Source organism: Hippopotamus amphibius, chromosome 8 (genome assembly GCF_030028045.1).
Source record: "Hippopotamus amphibius kiboko isolate mHipAmp2 chromosome 8, mHipAmp2.hap2, whole genome shotgun sequence".
Lineage (NCBI taxonomy): Eukaryota > Metazoa > Chordata > Mammalia > Artiodactyla > Hippopotamidae > Hippopotamus > Hippopotamus amphibius.
In genome coordinates, this window is record NC_080193.1 from 114,994,522 (window position 1) to 115,004,382 (window position 9,861).

General features: G+C 37.2%; 1 pseudogene; it reads left to right on the top strand.

The window, feature by feature from the left end:
- The first annotated feature begins 2,275 nt into the window (after nucleotides 1–2,275).
- LOC130859311 (ras-related GTP-binding protein A-like) lies at nucleotides 2,276–3,206 on the top strand (annotated as a pseudogene).
- The last annotated feature ends 6,655 nt before the right edge of the window (nucleotides 3,207–9,861 follow it).

Genomic DNA, 9,861 nt, shown 5'->3' on the forward strand with positions numbered 1-9,861 from the left:
ATAAATTAATTAACATCAGAATCACTCTGACAGAATGACTAAGGTGACATGTACATTTTTTAAAAGACCTGACAGAGTAAAAAACAATTACAATAATTCCTTATGAAATATAGTTTTCTAAAATTAATAACAAACAAAACAACTTTATTTAATTCTTAACTGACTTAGAAACTATTTCCTTCTAAAAGGAAATTATAATTTATTTCTGAAAATGTCATGTCATTTTTAGACTCTACTCATATTTGATAATAGATTGATTATAATAGGAGGAAGGCCAAAATCAACTTTTAAGAATAATTTTATACCATGCTGACTTATATAATAAAATTAATTTTGAAATAGTTGACTTACCTGATTTTAAATAAACCAAGGTATTAAGATTAAAGATGTGGAAAATTAAATTTCTCCACAGTGTGATGAAATGGCTTACAGTCTCTTCAATTACACCATAGCAATCAAACAAATCCATTTAAATCATATATATATTTCTTAATATTTCACTAACTGATGACATATGAACATGCGCAATGTTTATAAAGGCCAAATCTGCCACTTAAAGGTGGGAAGCTGACTGTAACTAGACATAAACCTCCACCTGCGACCTAAAAGCGTTAAGAGAAAGACAGTGGGTCCTAGAATAGAGAGGGCTTCTCTTGGAGTTTTGTAGGATCATCTGCTAATGCTGAAGCTGCTATGGGTTAAAAAAAGGAGAAAGACCTATACAGACCAATGAATCTGGCAAGGATATAAATCCTTGTTAGAACAGGAGTGCATTTGGCTGCAAGCAATAGCCAACCAGACTCACAGGGGCTTAAATACCTAGGATATTATTCATTTTACGTAACAAAATGTCTAAAGGTAGGTTTTCTAGGGCTTTCATGACTGATCAAGAATAGCAACAAGGGCTCACTCTTCTTCTATTTCCTGCTCTACCTAATGTTTAATATGACACTACCATCCTCAGTCTAAAAATAGCCGCTGTGTCTTTAACCATTGTATCCATTGTCCAGGTAGAAAAAGAGGAAAGGATGAAATGAAGAAGAGCAAGCAACTAAAGAGGTATGCAAACCAATGCTGTCCCTATAAAAGCTTTTTCAGAGTCCACACCTCCCACCCCCAGGATCCACTTATACCTTATTGGACATAATGAGGAGGCGTGGCCACTCCTGGCTGTCATGGAGCCAAGGATCACATGAGCCAGCGGTACACCGTTTCCAGAGAGAAAAGTAAGAGAGAAGAGACTATGAATTGCTTGCTTTTGAACAGATCCAAAGCATAGAGTATGCCACTGGGGATGTGGATGATACTGTTAAGTGGTTGATTCAGATTGAATTATCTTAAGAACTGCTGAGTGGACCTTAGTGCCATTCAACATTCCGTATTTTGCATCACAAGAACACACAAAATTTCCACATCTTCTGGAATATGCTTTATTTCCCTAGGTCTGTCTTCTGGTCCAATAACTATTTAATAGAATCTAAAGAGATTAAATTACCCTTGGTCTCTAACTTCTGTTGATTTTTTCTGCTCAGATTTATTCTATCCTCTTGTGTTAGTACCTGATCGCAGCCCATTCTGAAATTTGCTTTCTGGCTAGCTAGAAGAGTTTGATTTCTAATAGCAACCAGCTTCTGTAGTATTTTGTCTCTCTTTCTCTCTGTGTGTTTGTTGCCTTTCACCTCTCTGTGTAGGTTTCTTGATTAAGTTGCAATTATGGCCATTAGTGACTCCAAGGCTCACATCTTTTCAGCTTCATCACTGGAGAGAAAGGGACTCTGTTTTTTAATTCCCTATTTGAAATACCCTCGAGAAAAACTGTTGACATTATCTGGTCACATGCCACCTCAGAAAACATGTGTAGTGAGGGTAATTGCACCGTGAAGTGTGCCCAAGTATGTGTTCAACCATTTCCCTAAAAAAAGAATAGGGGATTTCTCAGCAGAATGAGGGCAAAGTACTGTTAGAATGAAAAAAAAAAATGATACATATTATTCTACCACATGATATTCTATTTATATTTTTCTATGCTTAAAAAAAATGCTGCGGAGTGTTTCTCCGGAGCTGCTGCAGCCGTCTGCCCTGCGGCGCTCTCCCCCGAGAAGGAGCTCACAGGCCGCGGCCTTCCCAGCTCCGAGCTCGCGCCTTCGGCTTCCCCGGCTGCACAGCGCGCGGCCCAGCCTGCGGAGCTCCCGCAACCCCCGGCCCTTCCCTTCCTCCGACCGCGCTGCAGTTAGGCCGCGCCCTGAGGCCCAGTCCGCGGCAGCTCCGGCGGGTCATGCCACATACAGCCATGAAGAAAAAGGTGCTGGTGATGGGGAAAAACGGGTCGGGGAAGACCAGCATGAGGTCCATTATCTTTGCCAATTACATCGCTCGCGACACCCGGCGCCTGGGTGCCACCATTGATGTGGAGCATTCCCATGTCCGATTTCTGGGCAATCTGGTGCTGAATCTGTGGCACTGTGGCGGTCAGGACACCTTCATGGAAAATTACTTCACCAGCCAGCGAGACAACATCTTCCGTAATGTCGAGGTTCTGATTTACGCGTTCGACGCGGAGAGCCGCGAACTGGAAAAACAACATGCACTATTACCAGTCGTGTCTGGATGCCATCCTCCAGAACTCTCCTGATGCCAAAATCTTCTGCCTGGTGCACAAAATGGATCTGGTTCAGGAGGATCAGCGTGACCTGATTTGAAGACCTGCGGCGTTTGTCTTGCCCGCTGGAGTGTGCCTGTTTTCGAATATCCATCTGGATGAAACGCTCTACAAAGCCTGGCTCTACAAAGCCTGGTCCAGTATTGTCTATCAGCTGATTCCCAATGTTCAGCAGCTGGAGATGAATCTCAGGAATTTTGCCCAGATAATTGAGGCCGATGAAGTTCTGCTGTTAGAGAGAGCGACGTTCTTGGTTATTTCCCATTACCAATGCAAAGACGTCCACCGATTCGAGATCAGCAATGTTACTAAGCAGTTCAAACTGAGCTGCAGTAAATTGGCCGCTTCTTTCCAGGGCATGGAAGTTAGGAATTCTAACTTCGCTGCTTTCATCGACATTTTTACGTGAAACACGTACATGATGGTGGTTATGTCGGATCCGTCGATCCCTTCTGCAGCTACCCTGATCAACATTCGCAATGCCAGGAAACACTTTGAGACGCTGGAGAGAGCGGATGGTCCCAAGCACAGCCTCCTTATGCGTTGAATATTGCCAAAATGCGCTCTCTGAAAATGCTGAATTGCCTCCCCCCCCCCTTTTTTTTTCTTTTAATATTCATGATGTCGTGTGCTTAAAAGTGAGCTTTGAAATATGTGCTGCTTACTACTTCCATCCTTTTCTTCCCTACTCCCCAGTCTTTAAGCCTTGGACGCTATTTACCTAGCTATCCAGCAGAGCTTCAAGATGGCCTTTCTGAAAAGTTGGTATGGTGTAACACTAAAGTAGGTGGTGGTGTATGTGTGTATGTGTGTTCTGATTACCTGGTTATAATAGATATACACATCAAAGCCTTTACAATATCTTCCTTTTTTCCTTACAAGGTTGCAAAGATGGAATGTTATTTTATCAGCAAGGTATTAAAATGCATTTATAAATTCTTCTTGGCTTCAATCATGAATAAACATTTGCCGTTAACAATTTAAAACAAATGCTACACAGTAACTTCTTATGGTTGGTAAGGAGACATGGCTTGACAGTCTTTTCTAAAATTTTGGGTTAGTTCTCAATAAAGAGCAAGTCAACTAAGCATGCCATAAATTATTCCAAATTTCAAGGGAAATCTCTTTCTTTATTAAACCAGATTACAGGTTGTTAACTACAAAGAGTAGAACTGTGTTTAAAGATGAAAATGGGAGCATATCCAGTCTTACCTAGGATGAATAGAGGTATCAAGCAGTGTGGCTATGTAGTTTTTCAGGTCCTGTTCTCTAAAGTAGACCCTGACAGTTCTAAAGAGAAAAAGAAAAAGATATTAAACATATTTTACACTTAACAAAAATTGTGAGGTAAAATACTGCCTTTTATCTGATAAATACTGAACTTGAGTGTGTCTGTTAGCATATCCTACATTTGTTACTACTCTCTACCCAGAGTTAAAGTTCCATGTTGACATTCACTTTTAGGACTATGACTACAAGTTAGCAAACATATTCCCATTTAGATTCAGTTCAATCTCATTATCTCTGAGAACTGAGTGTTATTGCAGTTTGATTGAGCAAGCGATGTTTGGTGGTTTTTATTATAGGTATAAATAGGGCAGTAAATAATAAATACAGTGATTTACTGTCAAAAGTGTGAATGAAAGATGTCTCCAGATGCAGAAGAGAAATAACACCTTTCATCTGAAAACAATAATGTCTTAACATCTGTGTAAAACAATTATTAACAAAGCACTTCCACGTATATTATAGCATTCAATTCTTAGAGTATGTCAGTGAAGTCTGAAATGTTTTCTTCATTTTTAAGGGGAAAACAATTGTTACTAGAGATATTTACATGCTCAAGATCCCCAGCCATTAAATATAGCCCAGAAACTCAAACCCAGGTCTTTTGATCCTAGTTCAGTCCTATTTTTATACCACAGCTGTTCCTTTGAATATAAGATGAAATATTCTGTCAGCTATATGACAATGACATGAAGGAACCTGAAGTGAAGTTATCTTTATGATAAAATCAGAGGATAATTTACTCATTCATTTTAACAATATTTATTGTGAATCAAGCATAAATGTTATCCCTAGAGCCCAGAAGAATGTTTGACACATACAGTAGGTGAGATCCATGGAGATGTGTGATTAATGAACGGGTGAATGAATGAATGAGTGCTTAGTAAGCATCACGCTCCACTCAAGACAAGTTAAAGACTCTGCTTTCAAAAAACTTCCTAATTAGGAGAAACATACATATCAATAAGAAAATGCCATATAAAAGTGAAAAATGCTGAAGTAAAAAATAAAGATGTTTTGAGAGCATTTAAGTGATGGATAAGTTGAGCAAATCTTCTCTGAGGAGGTGATATTTGAGGTTGACCTTGAAAACCTAATCAGATTTTATGTCACAGATAGGGGGGCATCCTGCTGGAAAGTGAAAGTCAGGGAATGTAAGCAGTTCCATGTGAGGCTGCAGATCAAGCAGCTTGGGTCAGAGGAGCTTGAGATAGTAAGTAGTGACTGTGGCATGTTACTGGCACCTTGTGAAGGACGTGGTTGTGTACCCCATGGTGACAAATGAATTTGTATTTTGGAACATTAACCCTGGTGTGAGCAGAGAGGATTGATTGGAGTAAGGAGAGCTGCTAACAAGACATTTTGTTTGATGTCTGGCTTGAACATGAGAGGATGAACTCCTGAACCAGAGTAAAGAGGGTGAGGGTGAGGAGACAGATTCCAGTTCTGTAAGGCTTATAGCTTATACAAATTTCAGGGTGCTTTCTAAAAAAAAAAAAAAAAAAAAAGTTGTTCAAAATTACAAATACAAAATAGGTATGAAAGCAAATATTTATTTATAATGAGGAAAACAATCTGAAAGCATTACTAAATTTAAAAGGCTGACAAATGCTACAAATTTCATAAAATCCAGAAAACTAACATATTTCTATGAACTACCTTCCTGATACAGCTCTATATATTAAAGATATATAAGCTTCTTAGATGCATACTCTTTAATATCTTCATATGACAAATATTTATTATATTAATACTATATAAAAGACTATTATATGATTATAATAGTATTTTCCATGGAGCGATTAGAAAGAAATTAGGACTTTTTTCTATTATAGCTGATCAATTTTTAAAAAATTGATAGTTTAGATACAAAAATCATGTGGCTTTACACACAGTTGAATCTGCTGCTTATAGTACTGCTACAGGTTGTGCCCGACACACACAAATTCTGATAAATTTTATTTCAAGCGTCTTACATCAAAAGAAGGAAGGGATAGAATATGGCAAGTTTATAATCATACAAGTTGCTATAAATCATATTTCTAAAAGGAAATAACTTTTAATTAGGCATTTTATGGGAATCAAATACCTCTTTAAAATTATATTTGTTTGAAAATTGGAAGAATTTTCTATATATTAGCTTCTGGTTCTGTACATGTTAAACCATATTTCTCCTCCAGTCTCATAGTTCTAATGCCAGATGCAGGAGGATACTTTCATACAGTGACATATTTATATCTTTTCGACTCCCTGCTGTTATGCTGGGTGGGTCAGCACAATGTGTGGTAGAAGTACTTCTGGAAGCCATTCCTACAGCAGGAATGCTGACAGTTACGTAACCATTTATAGAAGTGACTGTAAACCACACTGATATACTCCAATAAACCAAAAATGAAATCGCCCCAATTCAATTCGCCCCTTAACTGGATTCCAAACATGCTTTGTTGTCACCCTAACACTACTTAACATGAGTGGAACTGTCATGAGGGGCAATCACTGTGGAGACAGCCATCCTGATTGTGATGCTTTTGAAAATTTTAGAAAAACTCATGAATATATGAACACAATGGTAAGAGCGCCTCTCAGAGTGTTTGAAGGGGTTTGTGTATGCAAGACGCATCAAAATTTACACTACATTAGTTTATGGTGAACCTGCCTCTAGAGGATAAAACCTGCTTCTGGAAACTGGTTGGATATGAAGAATGAGAGAAACAGGAATCATGGAAAGCTGATGAGTTTTTCTAGCTTATAATACTGGTTGGATGATAAAATGGTAAACAAAAAAATGGGGTAACCCATTTTCCAGGTTTGATTGTCCTCGTTTTAGCACTAAATGTCTCTCATCCTGGAAACACCTCCTAGAATGCAAAAATATAGGTTTTTAGGTGAGGAAGGTTAGGGAGAAAGCATCAAACTGAAAAGACAGACCCCAAAATAGGGACACAAAGAAAAACTGCTTTTAGTGTCAAATGAAGATAGCATAGATTATCTGCCTTTCACAGTTGCTGCTATTTTTACTTCTGACCACTGATGTTGGTAACTATGATTTTCATTTCACAATAATGGATCATCTTTTATTGGATCACTCCAAATGATGCAATTTCAGGGTGAAACTTCAGTGCTTTGTAATGGTGAGCATTTAATAACCTGTCTTTGACTTGGTCAATGGATTAACCACTGTGCTTTGTATTTATAAATATTGCTTGTGGAAATAAACAAAGATCACCCGAATAAGAACAAACAGAGGTTATTTATTCAGAGATTGCTATAGCAAGGGAGTCAGCCACCATCACTTGGATTTGGCAGAGGCTCAAAAGCATGCATAAGAGCTGAAAAGCTTTATAATGGAAAAAAGAGAAGGCTTCAGGTATGCCCTGATTAGAGGTTACTGGTGAGAGAAAGCTGGAACTAGGCTAAGTGGCAGCAGGGCATCCTATGTAATTGGTTTGGAAAGAATATTTGACTTTCTCTGGTTGGTTCTGAGGTGGAAGCAAGGGCAAAAGTTAGGGGAGTTGGCAGGTACTGACCATATCCTGATCATTCTGGGATGATGGCTACAGGGCTCTTGGATTGGCTTCTCAGGCTGATCATTGCAGAAGTTGTGGGTTATAGTTCTATTGTCATATATGGCCTGGTCCTTATCTATTGTATATCCAGTCTTTCATGATAGTTTGATTTTAACATTGTGAATATTATGACTATGTTTTCCAAGAACTCAGATAATGAAAATAAGAACAATTACAATACCAACACTAGCATTACCCAGAAATTACCAAAAAAAGAAAGTGCAACAACTTAGTTACTTTAATGGCATTAGGAAGGTAAAAAACCAAAACAAATTATTTTGCAAATATGCAGGAAAGAATTTGGGATTGGGCATGTTGAAGAAGGGAATGGGAAAACACGCATAGAGATTGAGTCTCACAAGATTGATGTGATATAGGTAAGTATGTATAAATCAATTAAAAGATTTTTTGGTCTCTCCCAAAATAGCAATAGTCAGTTGAAAATTGTTGCCACTAATTTGCCTTGGGCATACCACAACAATGAACATGCATTATTGTACTGTGCTCTTGATGGCTCTACAAAACTGTGTAAAGTAACATTAATTCAGAAGTTGCAACTAAGACGACCTGTGGGAGAACAAAAGGGGGTTTTGATAACAAATGCATTGGCCTTTTACAGAGTAGAGCTGATTCTGTCAGATCTTAGCAAGGAACATGCTTTCTACAGTGGGTCAAGTGATGTATGGTACTATAATTACAACAAAATGTTCCTCTTAGTTCCTAGGTAATTTGATTTGAAAATTGAAATGGTTTTCAAATGGTGTTCTTAATGTCTATGAAGATTTTAATAAAACTTCAGAAAACATAAAACAAAAGATTATTGATATCTTATCCAAATACAAGCTAGACTTTGCTCCTGTGTCTGCATACTCAGCAGACAATGTAAATATAAATTTTGGAAAATTCCATTTAGTCTATCAACTACTTACCAGCAAAAATGAAAAGATCTTAGGAGCTAAATGGCTTGCATACCTTCTATAACACATGACTAAAAATGAGTGTAATCTGTTTACCTGCCATACTGAGGCTTCCATAATGAATGGTTTTGGTCACTTTGCAGTTTCCTCAAAACATAAGGAAGCACATAATCAGATTTTTAACTTTATAGATATGGAAGGAAACAGACTCCTTGGGCATGTGCCTATAATATGGCTATTATTGTTGTGGTCATAGAAAAGATACTAAAATGTTGGCCCACCATGAAATCATAATTTCAAAGTGTGAAACAAGAAAACTTTCTCCTCTAACTTGGAAACATATTGAGAGGATAAAAATGGACAAAAAGATTACAGTTAAACAGAAATTTATATCGTATTTTCTTAAAATGTTTGATGATATTTGAAGAATCCTGAGGTGCCGAGGAAAGAATGAACTGACTGCACTTGAGTTTTTCAAGTGTAGGCTGCAGCAAAAACTCATGCAGAGAAAATGACTCATTCTTAGAAATAAAATAAGACTGCTTCAGGATGCAAAAAGATCTTACTAGAAAAAGGCAATGAGGTTAAACATGACTTTTCTAATTTCTTTACAAAAACCCCCACTTATTTGGAATTCAGCTTTAATTTACCAAATTCAAATTGCCTTTGTGCTTTAAAATAATTTTCCCCAAGAATTACTTTATGATGACATTCAATGTGCTTTGGAATGCTTAAAATGATGATATTTTAGACATGGAGAGCCTTTATGATAAATTTATAAATGTAAAGGACCAGACTGACATTTGGCATACCAAAACAAGCCTGCAGAAATAAAGAAGAAGAACATTCTAGGAGAGCTGGAAATTAATCCCTCCAAGTCCAAAGATCTGCTGTTGCTAGTAAGTAAAATCCTAAATAATCCATGTTCAAACACTTTCATTGAGAGGATATTTACATTAATGTCATCACATTTGATGGACACCAGGAATCAGTGTAATGTGGCCTTGATACGAGCAGAGCTGCTTGTCAAAGAGAATTTCATGTTAGGCCGTATTCAGTTTTAGCACTACACAAAAGAATAAGGGTATGTCCTAAATCCTAAAGGCAGTTCAGAGAAGTATTACTCAAAAAGGGAAAAGAAAAATATTCTACTTTCTCAAAGGAGAGAAAGAAGTATGCCAATGTCATGTTTTTAAAATTAAATATGGGTAATACCTATTAGTCTGTATTTTTTTAAAACTGTCTTACATTTCAGTCTGTTAAGAACACATAAAAAATACAGCCTGCAAAATTTAAATTCCCAAAAAAGGCTTAAAAAGGAATTAAATTACTATGTAAGAGGACAGGAAGAAAATGATAAACTATAAACAATTGCTATTTTTTTCACACATATTATGTTTAATTTATTGCTGTTTTGTTTAAATTATAGCAT